Below are 18462 nucleotides of genomic sequence, written 5' to 3'. Positions count from 1 at the left end.
GAGTTTCAGTAAAATAGAGGACTTTCAAGCTTTCTCAGTGAAAAGACCAGAACTGAATAGAAAATTTGACTTTCAAACACAAGAATCAAGAGAAGCATGAAAAGGTAATCAAGAAACGGAAATTGCAAGGGACTTACTGAAGTTGAACTGTTTTGTTTACATTCCTACATGGAAAGATGATGAGTATGATTCATGAGACCTCAGTATTAGGGTAGTTGAAGGGAATATGCATATATATATATATGTATATATATATATGTTTATGTATATATATAAGTGAATGTGTATGTATATATCTATGTGTATATGTATGTATGTGTATGTATGTGTATATATATATGTGTGTGTTTATATATATATATGTAAAAGAGAGAGAGCAGACACAGGGTGAGTTGAAGATGAAGGGAAGATGTCTAAAAGAAATAAAATGAAATTAAGGGATGAGAGAGTAACATACTGAGAGAGGGAGATAGGGAGAGATAGAATGGGGTGGATTATCTCGCATAAAGGTGGCAAGATGAAGCAGTTCTATGGGAGGAGGGGAGAGGGCAGGTGAGGGGGGAATGAGTGAACCTTGCTCTCATCAGATTTGGCCTGAGGGGGAATACCATACATACTCAGTTGGGTATCTTACCCCACAGGAAAGAAGAGGGAGGAAGATAAAAAAAAAATAATAAAAGGCAGGGGGATGATGGAGGGGAGGGCAGATGGGGGTGGAGGTAATCAAAACAAACACTTTGGAAAGGGGACAGGGTCAAGGGAGAAAATTCAATAAAGCGGGATGGGTTGGGAAGGAGCAAAATGTAGTTAGCCTTTCACAACATGAGTATTGTGGAAGGGTTATACATAATAATACATGTGTGGCCTGGGTTGAATTGCTCAACTTCTTAGGGAGGGTGGGTGGGAAGGGAAGAGGGAAGAGAATTTGAAACTCAAAGTTTTAAAATCAGATGTTCAAAAACAAAAAAAGTTTTTGTATGCAACTAAAAAATAAGATACACAGGCAATGGGGCGTAGAAATTTATCTTGCCCTACAAGAAAGGAAGGGAAAAGGGGATGAGAGGGGAGGGGGGTGATAGAGGGGAGGGCTGACTGGGGAACAGGGCAACCAGAATATAAGCCATCTTGGAGTGGGGGGGAGGGTAGAAATGGGGAGAAAATTTGTAATTCAAACTGTTGTGAAAATCAATGCTGAAAACCAAATATGTTAAATAAATAAATTGCATTTAAAAAAAAAAAAAAGAAAAGAAAACATGGAGCTGCCTATCAACCCAGGTAGCGGAAAAGCAACTATACCTAGTAAAGAAAAAACCAAATCTTTCCATTCCACACCCAATGCTGAAATGAAATATCAAGAGTCATAACCACCCCTTTGAGCTTAAAGTTTTGCTCCCATTAAAATGAAAACTCTACTCAAAATAGTAACATTTCTAAACTTCCATTATTTTGACATCTTCGTTTTAAGTAATAGCAAAAGGAGAGCCTGAGGACGCTGGGTACCTGAAGAAGTAAGAAAGCATGAAGGGAGCCCTGAACCAGTTGTTAAAGATCATCTTCAGCTACTTCATAATTTTGACCGGGACCATTGAGTTATTTGGAGGCGAGGGATATGGTAATTCCATTCTGTTATAATATCAGGGCTGTAAGCTTAGGAGGAAATGAAAATGTTAATCTTTTCTAAATTGAAATTGAAAGTTGGGAAGACAAATGGAGATTACAGAAGTGATAAGAAATATCAAAACCAGAATCGAGTTCTTTAAGCATCCCGGTGTAAATGTACAAAAATTGACCTTCATTTGTATCTTGTCCTTTAGGAATTCACAAAGTAAAAATGTGGTGTGGAGTCCCACATCCTACTCAAGGACATGAAAACTGTTTTTCAACATTTCTCTCCTTTCTTTGCTCAAATGCATCTGTAGGTGGAAGAGAGACAAACAGGTGGGGAATTGGCGGGGAGGGAAGAGGAGGAGGGTCATTTGAAAAATTTTTTCTGAACATAGATTTAGGCTGAAACTGGAAGGAAAAACAAAGCATAACCATCACTAAGACATTCAGGTGGAGGTGGAGTTGAGGTGGCAGAGTAGGAGAAAGAAGTACAACCTACCTCTCCTCACTAAACCTCCTCCACAAAAATTTAGAAAAGCACGGGCTTAAGTTTTTATCAGCAAAGCCAAGAAAATGTCCCAATGAGCCATTTTTTCCAGCCCAGAGTCACTTAGGGAGTTAGATAGTGAAGACTGCAGATGGCACACATGGTCTGTCTAGGAGCACATCGTGTGCCCCAGTGTCCATGGTCTGAAAAAGAGCCAAGACTGAGCACCAGCACAGTAAGCACTTGGGCAGGAAGAGATCACAGGAGATTCCTGAATTATCACAGAGTACAGGAACAGGTGCCATACAGCAGCTTAGTTGCCCATTACCCAGTGCCCAGTTGGAATGAGGCAGGGGGTGGGGAGGAGCCTACAAATTGGAATGGTGGAGAGGAGTGATTTCTAATGGGCCCTAGTTGTGTACTGCGCAAGAAACAAGTTTGAAAGCAAAAAGTAGTGGTTTGGTTCTGATCCCAGGAGCAGAACAAGACCTTAGTTCTAACCTTCAGCTCAAGGTGGAATCTGCAGTGGGAAAACCAGGGCAGGGGTCCCAGACCAACCTGCATACAGTGCAGTCACTCAGAACTGGAATCTCTCAGCAGACTTATAGTGAATGAATCTATTGAAACTCCTAAACAGGGATAAGCCTATAGACCCAGACCTGGGTCAGGAATTTGCAGAGGGTAGATCAGGAGGGCACTGAGAAGGCTTTGCCCAATCATCACTTTGGAAGCACTGAAAACTTACAGTCTCCCAGACTGAACTGTGAAAACAGCAAAAGGATATGAGGGGACAGAAGCTCAAGTCAGAAATTTTCCCCAGAATCTGCACTAGCAAAAAAATCCAAAGTAAAAAAGCAGACCGGAAAAATGAAGAAACAAAGAATCTCACCATAAAGAGGTATTATGGCAACAGAGAAGCACAAGAGAAACAAATTCAGAATAAGAGAATGACTCAAAAAAAATCTATAAGCAAATCCTCAAAGAAAAACATAGCTTGGATACAAGTCCAACCAGAATTTCTGAAAGTTTACTTTTTAAAAAATATTTTTAAATGATTTATGAAATCGAATGAGAATGAGAGAAAAAAACTGGAAAAGAAATGAGAGCAATGGGGAAAAGATATGAAAAGAGAATTAACAGTTTGGAATAAGAGGTATAAAACCTTATCCAAGAAAATAATATACTGACAATTAAAATGGACTTTTAAAGTCATCCTTAAAACAGTCAAATGACTAAAAAAGGAAGAGAATATGTGAATTACCTCATAGCAAAACAATTGACCTGGAAAAGAGATCAAAGAAAGAGAATTTAATAATCTTTAGACTACCTAGAAGCCATGACCAAAAAGAGAGCTTAGACATCATATTTCAAGAAATCTAGAAAGAAAGAAAAAAAACTTCTTAGATCTCTTAGAACAAAAGAGTAAAATAGAATTTGCAAGAACCTACCAGTCACCTCCTAAAAGAAACCCCAAAATTTAAACTCCCAGGACTTTTATAGCAAAACTCCAGAGTTGACAGATAAAAGAAAAATTACTACAGGCAGAATTCAACTCCTGAGGAGCCACAGTCAGGATTATATAAGATTTAGCAGCAATTCTAAGGGAATTGAGGGTTTGGAATATGATATTCTAGAAGGCAAAAGATGTACGATTACAGCCAAGAATAATTTAGTCAGCAAAACTGAGAACAATCCTACAAGGGGGAAATGGAATTTTACCAAAATAAAGGACTTTCAGGAATGTCTAGGTTTCAGCTATACCTGCTTAATTTTTTAAAGAAAAATCCCCAAATATTACTCATATAAGGCTTTGCTACTTATAAGTATTGATCCTCTGATAGGAATGATGATATGGGCCTCAGGAGGCATCTCCTGAAGGGATCCCTAAAGCTCTTCTAATGTAGTGATAAACTCTAGTGAAAATGGAGAAACACTATCTTCCTAGTCCCTCAGGCTCAAAACCTAGGAGTCATCTTGGATTCCTTGCTAGCACTCATATTCAATGTGTTGCCAAGACCCATAGATTTCACCTTCTCCGCTCTGACACAGCTGCCATTCTAGTGTAGGCCCTCAAATCACCTCACATCCTAGTAGTCTATAGATGGGTCTGCCTGTTTCAAGTCTCTTCCCACAATAAACCATCCTCTATTCAACCACCAAAGTGATTTTACTAAAGCTTGGGTCCAACAAAGTCGCCTTCCTTACTCAATAAAATCCCATGGCTTCCTATTGCCACTAGGACCAAAACTAAAATGCTCTCTTTGGCCTTCAAAGCCCTTTTTAACCTAGCCCCTTCCTGCCTTTCCAGTCTTCTCACACTTTACTCCCCACCAAATACTCTTTGATCAAAGGATACTGGCCTCCTAGCTATTCCACAAACAAGATATTCCATCTCTCAGATCAGGGCATTTTTCTGATGGTCCCCCCATACCTGTAATGTTCTCCTTCCTCATCTCTGCCTCCTCTGGTTCTTCTAAGTCTCGGGTAAAATTCCATGTTCTATAGCAAGCCTTTCCCAGCCCCTCTTAATTCTAGTGCCTTCCCTCTGCTAATTATTTCCTATTTATCCTGTACATAGCTTATCTGGACATACCTGTTTGCTTGTTGTCTTCCCCCATTAGATTGTGAACTTCTCGAAAACAAAGACTGTCTTTTGCCTCTTTTTGTTCGGCATATAGTAGATATTTAGTAGATGTTTACTGACTAACTGGTTATCTATGATGAAGCCTAAAAACTATAACTACATCTTCCTAAGGTTCTTATCACTTTTGCTTGGGCAACTATTTCCTTATAATTAGTCAAAATTATGTTGAGAATAGGTTACTGCATTGAGAGAGAAATGATTATTTCTCTCATATTAATAGCCAATTATTAAAATTGGGGAGACCCTGGCTTTTTTTTTTCTGTCCTATTTCCTTGTCCAATCTCTAGGATAGGGATGACAGAAAATAGGATTAACATTCTCCTTGTTCTGGGTATTGCTGCTCCACCCAACTAGCTCAAGCTTAGATGGGGCATATAGATTCTTTGTCTAGATTACCCAAGGCTGGGAGTGGTCTGAGTTGTTGTAGTAGTTTGTCCTTCTTTCTGGAAGAGGACCATGACATCAGAAAGATGATAACATGACTTGCAAGTGAATTGGATTTAAGTGAGGGAAGGCTGGGCAAGGTCACCAGCCTCATTTTCTACTCCTGAACTGTCCTAGTCCGGTGGCAAGATATAGATCAGCACAACTGGAGAAGGCCCCCCCCATTAAATATAGAAAGTAATTTTGGTAGTATTGTCATTTTCAACCTATTCATAAATACTAATAATCTGCAACTATTTAGGTCACCTTTTATTTTAATCATTATGATTTGTTGTCTTTAGACAGGTGGGCTTATGCACTTATTTCTATAAATCTGGGTATGGGTCTGGGTATAGGGATGGTCTCTCTGTCCAGGAATGACACCATGTCACCCTTGGTCCCTCATTAGAGTGAGCTCACTTCTCTTTGTAAAATTCACCTCTTATTAATTGTTAATTAATCAGAGTTGATTGCCATCCTAAGCCCTGAGCCCACCACCATGATTGCCTTTGGTATTCGAGAGTGCCACAGGCCTTTTATTAAAAAATGCTGGTATTATTAATAAAATTATTAAATTACCCAGAAATTATGTCTCTGGAACTTTTTAAATGCCACAATTGTTTCTTTTACCTTTCAAAGAATGCAATTATAGTTAAGTCAAGAATTTATCAGCTTCTCCTCTTTTAGCAGAGAGCTCCATCAGACATCTGGATAGTTTTGAAGTCATCTGTCATCGCTGTATCATGCTTCTATACCAGGCTTGTGAAATGTATTCAGAACTCGTCATCCTTTATCTTGCGACTGGATAGTTGTTAGCATATTCCCACCACAATAGCATTTCTGTTTCTCACTCCACTGACCCTCACCCAAATGCTCATCACCATACTTTTCCCCTCTGGTTCATCAATTTCCTCACATGAGTAAGTCTTCTTGATATGCAGTGTTATTTCACCAGCTTTTTGACATAATCTGCTCCTTTTGAATGAAGTATACCTTCCAGTTGCCATATTCCATCAAGCCTCAGTGATATCTGTGAGACTGAAGTTGGCTGCTTGATTTAACATTTTTAACTTGATGTTTGTTCTTTTTATTAAATATTTGTGCATAGATCTCTAAGGTCACAAATTTTATTACTGCCCACTTCTCGGAATTGTCTCCTTAATCATTAGACCTTTCCTATATTCTTCTTATGCCCTATGCCAGGCTTTCTCTACTGAGCCCTTACCTTCAATTTGCAGCTGTGATGAAAATCCAGCATGGGTCCCTAAGATCTTTATTTTCTTGCTTAGGACATCAAAATCCCTAAGAATGCTTTCTATGTTCCACTTGAGGAAGCAACCTCACCAGCTATGCCCTCTCCAACCTGGAAGCCCGTGGCTTCCCAGACTCTAATGGGTTCCTCCCTGTCTCTTCTTCCTCTCATCTCTTCTTTTCAGCTTTTTTTATGTGTTGTCTTCCTCAATTACATGGTAAGCACCTTGAGGGCAGGGATTATTTTTCTCTTTGTTAGAATCTATATTCCCAGATCTTACCACAGTTCCAGGCACACAGTAAGTGTTTAATAAATGCACTCATTCAACCAATTTAAAAATTTTTTTAAATTTTTTTTTAAATTTTTCTATGACAACCCACATCTCTTTCTTATCTGCAAGGATATCATGGGACACATATCAATGGGACTTGTTGAAATCTAGGTATATTTTGTCTATAGCATTCCCAGAAATACAGAACGGCCTCGGAGCTGGGAGGGACCTGAAGTTATCTTTTCCGATTCATATGTAAATAGCAATCTCCTCTACATCCCTAACAAGTGGTTATCCAGTGATCTTTACCTCAAGAACCCTATAGATGGGGAATCTTTTACAAAAGCAGAGTTGATTCTTCTTTTAGCTAGCTTCTAATTGTGAATACTAGCACCTCACCCATCAGCACAGTATTGGTGATCTATCAGGATAGCAAACTTTTCAAAAGGAAGGTGAGGTAAACTGGCATGACTTGTTCTTAATTTTCCTATGTTGGCTTTCTGGATTTTCCACTTTCTTTTAAGTACTAATAAACCAATTTAATATATTCTAGAATTCAGACATTAATCAAAGTCAAGTTCATTGCCCTCTAGTAGCAGAATTCACTTGCACTGCATTTTTGAAAGTTGGGATATTTGCCCACTGTCAGTTGCATGGCTCCTCCATTTATTTTTCTAATAAATTTTTATTGATCTTTGTTTTTATATAATCTACATTTCCCTATTTATCTCCCCACCCCCCACCACCACAAAGATCCATGCCTTATAATAAAGAGGAAAAAAAGAAGCAAGTTTGAGAACTCAGCAAAATTAAGCACCAAATTAAAAGAGTGTGGCATGAAGTGTGATTTTTCGTATGCATGTTCCTCCACCTCTGCAAAGAAGCAGGGGGACTGCCTTTTCATCTGTTCTTTCCCAGCAAGTTTGGTCATTATACTTTTACAACAGTCAATTTTGATGGCTTTGTGGTTGTTCATTTCTTTCCACTCACACTGTCACAGTAATTGTACATATTGTTTTGCTAGCTCCGTTTCCTACACTTTGCATCAGTTCATATAAGTCTTCCCATTCACTATATTCTTCAAATTCATAGTGTCTTATGGCTCAGTAATATTCCATTTAATACACGTTTAGCTACTGTTTAGCCATTTCCCAAATGATAGGCATCTTAAGAAATACTTGGTACTTTGTCTTCAGTTCCCAGCTACTACCACTTAAAGGGCTGCTATAAATATTTTATAGAGCCTTTTGCTTTATCATTGACCTCTTTTAGGTATATGCTTAGCAGTGGAAGCTGAGGATCAGTATAGACTTTTAGTCACTTTCTTCGCATAATTACAAATTGCTTTCTAGAATGGTTAGAAAATACATTAACATGCCCATATTTCCATAATCCCTTGAACATTATTTCCATCTTTTGTCTTTATGAATCTGCTGGGTCTGCGGGAAAATCTCAAGGCTGTTATGATTTTTGCTTCTTCCGTTATTAGTGTCTTGGATCCTCTTCATTGATTTTTCAAGATCGCTCACAGTGGCTCAGCAATTACATTTAAAAATTCCTTCAGTAATATGGGATGTAGTTCATTTTAACCTAGCAATTTGGACTCAGGGAACATGGTTAGGGCCTTTATTCCCAGATCTTTATTTATCTTAGGGTTCATTCCCTTTTAACTATTTCTCCTTTATATTTTCCAATTTGAAGATAGTTTTCCTTAGTGAAGAAAATTGAAACAAAATAGGAGTCGAGCTACTGCATTATCATCATCTCACTCATCTGACACGATTGTCTTCTAACTTCTATGATCTTCCTTTTGTTTTTTAAAAGTATTTATATTTGTTTGTTTTTTACTTAAGCATTCTACCCTTCAACTCACTCTAAGGTTCAGAGTTCTAGACATACCTATGGTTCATTCACCTTAACTCCCCCTGAAGTTACATTCTCTTGCTTTCATCTTCTGCACCTGTCCTTTTCAAGGCAGATTTTGTTGACGAGATTCCTGGGCATCCAAACAGTTTCTTTAGACAGCTCTTTACCTTTCTTTCTCATTGGAATTGTTTGTGTTTGTATCGACAATTTTTTTTTTGAGAGTCACTTTTGGGCCAATCTCCCTTGAAGAATTTTAAGCAATCAAACCTTACCTATGCTTTCTTTGAACTCTTTAAAATCTTTCCTAAAATCTTGGGTGCATGCTATCCTATGACCAATTTTCAATTTCTTGTCTGTCACACATTCTAAAGTAGTTAAGACCTATTAAAATTCCCATAATTCCTACCTTAGTGGTCTGGGTTTTGTTTTTTTTTTTGTCACCATCAAGTCCTGAGTAGTATTTCCTCTCATTGCTTCCTCCAACATTTAAAAAATTATATCAGAAAGGAAAAACAAGAATGTGGAATCCCCTCTGCCCTTAGCAGAGAAAATTAGGACTAAGAAGCTGTTATGGTAGTTGAAGACCAACTTGAGTGCTATATCCTGTGTCTGTGCTTTATGATTCGCTCCTGGAGTCTTCTGGCAGGGCAAAGTGAAGGATATTTCTACCACGTTATTGTTTCTTTTATCTGACATATTCCTTCTGAGTAAGGCATACCATTCTATTCCAGTCATGAGCCAATTTTCAGCAAGTCTCAGTGGTATTTATGATGTCAAATTCCCTATGATATCTGCTATTTTCTGACTTAATGTTTGTATGTGGGCAATTTTCTCTCCTTCCTCCCATTTTCAGGGTAAAGCTCTCTTCATCTGATCTGCAAGTCTCCAGGCAGACACATCCTTACCCTTGTCAGATGCATTTTATCTTTGACTGAGAGTCTATCATTCCTGTATTTTAAATTTTGGTCCAAAAATACAGACCCCATTCTCAGATCCCATATTATTTTAAGAAGAAAATTCTTAACAATTAGAGCTCTCCAAAAGTACAGGGTGTCCCTAAAGTCTGGACACATAGGCAAAAATGCATATTTTCAAGAAATCAAATGAATGAAATTTTCAACATTTCATTTAATTGGAATATTAACAAATAACATCTTCAATATGATTTGCATCATTTATGATGCAAAGGCTGATGTGCTTTGCAAGATTCACGTGAACTGGATGCAATAACTCCACATTGTGGTCCATTTTAGCTTATTCACTCTTTATGTGTTCAATAGAGTGTGTTGCATCTGTGATTTTCATTGAGTACACTTCTCCTTTAGCATACTGCAGAAAAAAGAAGTCAAGGGGGCTAAGGACTGTTAATATTCCAAATATTTCAAAATATGCATTTTGCCTATGTGTCCAGACTTTAGGGACACCTTGTAGCATGGCCTGCCTCAGGAGTCAGTTATTTCTGCCATATTGGAAATTGCTGAGTAAAGACCACTCGTCAGGGATCACAGGGATGTTTCTGTTCAGGCACAGGTCGGGATAGGCAGCCTCGGAGGGTCCCTTCCATCTATGATTCCCTTAGTACTTGTTCACTTCCCCTATCTTTGTTACTTCTCTGAATCTCCGATTTTCAATTAAGCCCTTAAGACCTTCATTTTCTTGCCCAAACCTTTACAATCCCTACGGACACTCTCTAGAGTTCTTCTGGGGTTATCTTTTGTTTCCATGTGAATCACTAAAAGTCATTATGTGTGATCTAGCCTCAGAGTCTCTTCATCAATCATGTCTCTGTTACACGCCCTAGGAAGAAGTGATTATTCCCTGTTCTTTGATATTTGATGTCCTCGGTTTCTTTTGGCTGGGAGTTGCCAACCACCATAATCTGCGTCTTCTTCCTTTGACCATCATTGGATGCCTGTCTTCTTTGCTGGTAAAACCTAAGAATCCTCACCATCCTGTAGAGCCCAAGACATTACTTCTTTCTCAGAGGGCCCAGCTCCGTGAAAAGACCCTTGAAACTATTGAACCTATTGGACCTATTGGATAACTCCCCATATTTCATCCTTTATGTTTCCTCCCTTCAAGTTCATGGTCATCTTTATTTTCCCCTTTAAGATTTTTTCAAAGAATACTTCCTTAGCATTGCCAAATGTAGACGGGCATTCCACCTTCTCCACTAATAGGGAGACCAAGCTACTTTTTATGTTGCTACAAACAAACACTTGTGCAGGTGACTAAAACATTGCCCTTTCCCTCTCTATACCACCATCCCTACCCCTCAATACCTCCAAACTCCTACAACTTACACAAGGCAGGGAAGTTTTCCAGGATCAAAAGAGACAATGTCACCTACCACAATCCCAACTACCAAAAGAACACTAAAGAAGAACTGAACTGAATCACGACTAACATACTGTTATGTATTCCAAAAGGACTTCTACAAAGCTATCCGCCACTACGGAGGTTTCTAATCTACCTCACCTCCACCCTGTTCTCTCCATTTCTGTCTGGACTGCACTTAAGACCAGCATCCCAATTAAATGATGCAGTATGAGTCTGGCTTAAGCAGTATATTCGTTAGTTTGACTCATCTATTGGGTCTGGCCAACTTTTTGGCATTAGTGCCCTCAGTTTTTTGAGTCCTTGATCCTGAATTCCAGTTGTTCTTGAATGTGTGTTGACCTATAGCTTAAAAAATCTCTTTGTGTTTAATTTATCTTTATTACTCTAATGCAATAGTATTGACCTATAGCTTAAAAATCTCTTTGTGTTTAATTTCTCGTCGTTACTCCAATGCAATAGTACTTAACTATGGGACTCTATGGACTCCCAAGGGGTTTAAAGATAGATTTCAAGGGGTCTAAGAAGTAGAGGGAAAATACTTTTGCTAACTTCTAACTGAAATTTGGCATTTAATTATAAATAAAGGCAATAAACCATAGTAGTATTAGCAGTACCTATGAGTGACCAATAGAAATCACAAATCTTTTCAAATGACATTACAATTCTTTCAAATATCTTAAAATATCATTTACACTCATCAATACTTTGAATTACTAGTTATAGTTAACTTTCTGTTAGATCAGTCTTGTCTACAAACTACATTTCAATATAATTGTTTTCCTTTGTAGTACTATGCAGTTTTACTCCATGCATTTAAAAACATTATTCTGAGAAGGGTTAAGCTACCAAATGGGCCCATGACACATAAGAACCCTACCCTAGTGTATATCCTGGGTTTGGGTAAAGAACTTTCTTCCCCGATTTTCCCTTTCTCTTTCCTTTTATTCCTCTCTACTCAGATGGTACCTATTACTTTTAGATTAGGATTTCTGAGGCAAGTTATCTGAGTACCGAGTTCAGTTGTGGGTACCATAGTTTTTTTGTTTTTTGTTTAGTTGTTTTCAGTTGTGTCTGATTCTTTCTGACCCCATTTGGGGTTGTCTTGGCAAAAATACTGAAGTGGTTTGTCATTTCCTTCTCCAGCTCATTTTACAGCTGAGGAAACTGAGGCAAACAGGGTTGAATGACTTGCCCAGGGTCACACAACTAGCAAGTGTCTGAAGCCAGATTTGAACTCAGTTAGATAAATCTTTCTGACTCCAGGCCCAGAACTCTATCCGCTGCACCACCTAGATACCCAGCTACAGTTTAAAGAATGACATTGATAAACTGAGGCTGGCCCAGAAGTTTATTAAAGTGATAAAAGGACTGGAAACCAAGGCTAGAGAAGAAAAGCCTTAGGGGAGAGGGGGAGCAAGTTCAAGTATGTGAAGGGCCATCCTATGCAATAGGATTTAGACTTTTCTCTTGACCCCAGAAGGCAAAACTAGGAGAGACAGGAGAAGTTTCTATTGGCAGAAAGGAAAAACTTGTTAGCGACTACAGCTGCCCTAAAGTTTAATGGGCTGCTTCATCAGGTAATTAGATCTCTACCACTGGAGGTCTGCAAGCAGAGGCTGGGTGATCATTTGTCAGCGATGTAGAGGGAAGTTTTATGTAAGCACAGATTGGACTACAAGGCCTCTGAGGTCTTTTTGAACTCTGAGATTCTGTGAAATCACAGGAAAGGATGTCTGAGATAGAGAGCCAAGGACAAACACTCAGTAATATCCTCAGACACATACGGGCAATAAGCCAACCTCCAAGGTGGCACACATCCTTTGACCAAATCAAGAGAGGGGCATAAGAAAAAAAATGTCCTATATTCATTCTTTCAGTTAAAAAAAAATCAAGATTTTCCCTATCAATTTCTGCTTCAGGAAAATAAAGTCAAAATGTCAAGATGTCAGGAGCTCTCTGTGAACATCAAAGCCACCAGTGGTGTGAGCAAACTTTTTAGAGCAACATCAAAGGAATTTATTGCTTCTATACCCTTCCTATCAGAGGCAGAGTATCTAATTTGGATAGTTTTTTACCTCCCTTGAAAATCTTTCACTCACTGTTAAATACCTGGCAGAAGAAAACTAAGCAAGCAGCTTCCTATGAAGTTTTGATAGGATATTACAAACCTTAACTCTGAGAGCCTGAAACGACCAGCCAAGCAACCTCAGGGTGGGTTTGATGCATCTCAGCAAACAAGTCTGAAACTGTGCAATCAGGGGGTTTGCTCACTTTGCTCTCCAAGTTATAGAACATGACCTAGTTAGGCTATACACAGAAGACTAGAGTTAGGATCATAGCTGTCAGTTATGAATGTGCTCTGTGAGCTGAGGCCAGCCATTTAAACCTCATAGATCTCTTCTCCCTTCTCTGGGCTAATGTTGTTATAAGAGACTATCAATGACTAGAGACTATAAGATGACATTTATACAGGCTTTAAAGAAACCCCAGCCCAATTAATATAAACATAAGAGGCCTAGCCTTCTCAAATGACTCAATCAATTCAAAGGTTGAAACTAGTGCAAACCAGGTGCAACCAATCAATTTGGGGAAAGTGAAGTGATCCCTGGATCAGAAAGCAAATGATACAAATAATACAGGAAATATTTTGTGGAACTATGTATAACACAGCAAGCCTGTTTGGAAGCATATAGTTAGTAGTCAAGCTTCAGGAGCACCTTGAGGAGGCAGATCCTTGTACCTGTACCATCATCCATAGCAATATCCTTTAGAGCCAGAAGCAGTATCCTTTAGTAGTGGTGACTGACAATGGTGTCTGTATTGGGAGCTGAGAGACACACTGAAGACAAACCAGACAGGCAACCTTAGGATGCTACCAGGATACTGACCCTTAAAACCTACCAGACAGTGACCTCTCACAAGCTCTCTACAAAGAAAGAAAAAGACTTGAAGTAATCAGAAACTGTGTTATCCCTTTGCCATGATAAACACATGCATCACCTCCGTTGTATTTTAAGTTTATGCCCACTGTCCCCAAAGACATATGTGTATTTCTGAGAGAAGCTGCTTTAGATTTGGGGAGAGGGGTTGTTCTTCACATCAACTATTCTTACCTTTCCATCTCATACCCTTTCTACAAGGTAATTAACGTTGGCTAATTGATAATCAATGGGGGAGCACCCATGAATGACAGCCCCTTGAAGCTACTCATCGAATCTGGAGATGGTAGCAGTGATTGGTTCTCTGGGGACCTGGCCTGCCAGTAATAGTGGGAGCTGGGCAAGTAGTCCCACACAGTGCGATGCTACAACTATATTAGCAAGGTAAGTACTACAGTTATTACTGTAATAATGTTCCAGATTAAAAAACTGAGATTCACAGAGGTTACATGACTTGTCCATGATCACAGAACTTCATTTCCTCTCCTTATGCCACCTATGGTAACTCCAGTCTGCAGCAGATATATTGAAAAAAAATTGAGACCATCCATCAGGAGTTCCTTCTTATCTCCATTTTTCCACTTCAAATTCCCTTAGCATCATTCTCTTACTCCTCCTTTGCTAATCTCAGCAGAAGAGGAAGCCTTTCTCCTTGTCAAAGCCAACCCCTCTATAGGTGTCCTTGGTCCTATATTCTCCCATTGCATCCAGGAGTTTGTCCCTTTGATCATCCTCTCTCTCTCTATCAACTTAATCTCTATTTATTCACTAGATTATCCTATAGTGCCTAAAAACATTTCAAGATCTCCATACTTAAAAAAAAAACCCACTAAAACCTTCATTTGACCTGACTTCCATTGAAGCTATCATATAATATTTCTTATCTCTCTCAATGCCAAACTCCTAAAAAAAGCTATGAAAAGTCTTTTCCCATTGAATAAATGGTTAGAAGATATTCACGCATAGTACTCAAAAGAATGGAAAACTGTTAACAACGGCCCTATGAAAAAATGTTCCAGATCACTAACAGTAAGACAAATACAAACAAAAATAACTCTGAGGTTTCATTCAACACCCAGAAAAGTGGCAAAGATGACAAAGATGGAGGTTTGGGGGGTTCTAGGCAGACAGATGCACTAGTGTAGTATCGATGGGCTCTGAGCTGTTCCAGTCTTTCTGGAAAGCAGTTTAGAATTATGTGCTCTTAAAGGGGTGGGTGAAGTAGGCAGTGGGAGGATGGGGCTGAGAAGATAAGGTAACAAGAACAGGGTAAAAAAAGAGAGGCTGAGAAAGAAAATAGTGAGTAGAAGTAAAATGGAGGGCAATTCACAAATAGTGATTAGAACTGTGAATGTGAATGAGATGTTTATAGCAGTTCTCTTTGTGATGGCAAAGAACTGGACATCTCTGGGATCCCCATCCACTGGGGAATGGTTGAACAAGTTGTGATGGAACACTACTGTGCTATAAGAAATGATGAGCTCAATGGTTTTAGAAAAACATGGAAAAACTTGCATGAAATGAAGGGTGAAGTGAGCAGAACCAAGAGAACATTGTATACAATAACGGCGATCTTGTTTTAAGAACAACTTTGAGTGACTACAAGTACACAGATTAAAGATAAAGGACATTTGAAGAAAGAACTGATAAGTAGAATTACGCATAGAATAATTTTACATTTATATACCTATTTGTATCTAATGGTAACCATCTCCAGGGAGGGGTGGGGTGGGGAGGAGGAAGGAAGAAAAAAAAGGGGGAAAAAAGAAATTAACAATATAACTTTGTTGTATATTTGGAGGCAGGCTTGCAGTTTCATATGCAATCTTTTTTTGTTGGACTATATTATGAAAATGCTTGTTTTGTTCCATGAATTGAAAATAAATTTTTAAAAAAAAGAATTATGTGAAGAAAGTGACTAAAATACCCATATCCTTTAACTTGTGGATCCCCCTGCTAGGCATGTATCCCAAGAGGTTAATGACAATAAGAAAGGTCCCACATAAGTCAAAATATTTACGGCAGTATTTTTGTGATAGCAAAGAACTCAGCGCTCATCAACCAGGGAATGGCTAAACAAATTGCGATATATGAATGTAATGGAATGTTACTGTGCTATAAAAATGACAGTGATGAATACAGAGAATCACAGAAAGACATACGAACTGATGCAAACTCCCAAACAAGCAAAATGATATTTATGCAATGACTATGACAATATAAATGTAAGAACAACATACAAAACCTTGAAAAATGAATGCTACAAAATTATAAGGACCAAGCTTGGACTCAAAGAAAATATATTAGAAGGTACCTCCTCCCACTACTTCTCTGCTACCATATAGATCATAGTTTTTAAATATTTTGGTTTGCTTTGCTATTTTCCCTTCTTTATTCTTTGTTATAAGGGATGGTTCTCTGAGAGGAAGTAGGAGAGAAGTACGTAGGGTAATATAGGGGATGTAAAAACAAAGAATATTAATATTTTTTTAAAAGAAAAAGCTGTTTACAATTCTTGACTCTACTTTCTCACTCCCCACTCCCTTCTAAACCCTTTGCAAGCTGGCTCACGATCCAACTATTTAATAGCAACAGCTCTTTCCAAGGTCATCAATGGATCTCTTTATTGCTAGGTACAATGGCCTTTTCTCAGTCCTCATCCTTTTTTACCTCTCTTCAGTGACTGGCACTGATGATCATTCTCTCCGCTTGCATGCACTCTCTTACCTATATGATCAACCCTTCTTAGTTTCTCATTGCATCATCATTCATGTCTCTGCCTCTTTGTGTGACTGTACTCCATGGAGGCAGCCAGGTGACTCAGTGGATAAAAAACTGGGCCTAGAATCAGGAAGACCTGAGTTTAAATCCGGCCTTAGATACTTATTACCACCTTGGACAAGACATTTAACCTCTGTTTGCCTCAAGCCACTAAAGAAGGAAATGGCAAACCACTCCAGTATCTTTGTCAAGAAAATTCCATGAACAACACTGGTGTGCTATGGTCCACAGGGTCATGCAGAGTCAGATACAACTGAACAATAACTTTGTGGATATGGGGCACACATCTTCTTCTCTTGGTGATTTCATCCACTGCCATAGTTTCAATTTCCATTTCTATATATCCAGCCTCCATCTTTCTCCTGAGCTCTAGTATGGCATCTCCAACTGTTTGTTCTACATCTCCGTCTGAATTCCCATAAATGTCTCAAACTCACCATAACCCAGATTGACCTCATTGTTATTCGCTCTAAATGCTCTCCTCCCCATGTCCCTATTTCTATTGAGGACACCACTGTTCTTCTGGTCATCCCAGTTTACAATCTTTGAACAACTTCACTCTCACTCACCACTCCCCTTCGCCCCCTATCCAGTCAGCTGTCAGGTCCTATTAATTATTCCACCATAACATCTCTAATATCTACCCTCCTCTATTTACTCACACAGGCACTATCCTGGTGTAGACCCTCATTATCTTTCATCTGGTTTATGGTAAGAGCCTTCTCATTGGTCTCCCTTCCTCCAGGCTTTCCCATTTCAATCCATCCTCCACAGGAGGATGTTAACTATTCAACTACTTAGGAGTGTCTTATTTCATCTTGAACTTGAACCTGAATGAATAGGGTGCTCACATTAGGCCTATGTCAATCAACTGGGTGAGTGGTGATGACAGTCTCCAAAGGGGTAGTGTCTGTGTGAGGAGAGAGAATGAAGGATGAGGGCGATGCACAGTTGAAATCCCTCTATGCTTTAGTTGTTATGGCCCCTAAATTTTGCACTCTATGCTAAATGGTGTGATGAGCATTATCTAGTCTAGTCCTCACCTGACAGACAGCACTGTGTATTATAAGCCTATCCTCAGAGCCGTCCTCACTTGGTAGGGTGAGTTTGCATTTTGCTGACACAGCCTTCACAAACCATGATAAGGCTTCAGAGCAGGACTGGGGAGATAGGAAACGTGGCAATCAGTAGATCTAAAACATTTTTTTCAATCTGCTGATAATAACATCAACAATAATGAATATTTATTAAGCGTATAGGACATATGGTTCCCAGAAACTAAGGTAGCTTATGTTGATTCAATTGGTTTCAATTCAAGAAACATCTTTTAAACACCTTTAGTGTATAAAAAAAACATTGTACTAGGAGCTGAAGGAGATTCCAAAATGACTAAGATGGGTTCCCCAGCCTCAAGAAACTTATATTCTAGTAGGAGAATAAAGTACATAAATAGATGACTAGACTATAAACTCTTACTTGATAAATGCCCTGGAAAGTTGCTAAATAAAGTGAGTGTGAAAAAGACCATTACCAAGAAAGTTTCCCTGGAAAAAGGTGGCACTTGGACTGGGCCCTAAAAGATAAGGAAGAATGCAGTAAAAGAAGAGGAGAAGGGATGATATTTCAGGCCGGGTGAACCACAGGAGCAAAGGTTTAGAGGTGAGGAAGCAAGGTGAATTTGAGGGACAGAAAATAGTCCTGTTTGGCTGGATGCGGTATATGTACAGGGGACAAGAGTCGAAAGGCTAGCGTCAAATCGTGGAGGTTGTTGAATATCGGGTAAGTTCTGATGTCTTCTGGGATTAGATATAGTTTTGATTTTCTCTGAAACTTTCCTCTGGCTTTCCCAGTAGC

This window comes from Trichosurus vulpecula, chromosome 2 (assembly GCF_011100635.1).
Source record: "Trichosurus vulpecula isolate mTriVul1 chromosome 2, mTriVul1.pri, whole genome shotgun sequence".
Taxonomy (NCBI): Eukaryota; Metazoa; Chordata; class Mammalia; order Diprotodontia; family Phalangeridae; genus Trichosurus; species Trichosurus vulpecula.
The sequence above is the reverse complement of the archived record's forward strand: the minus strand, read 5'-3'. Positions refer to the sequence as shown.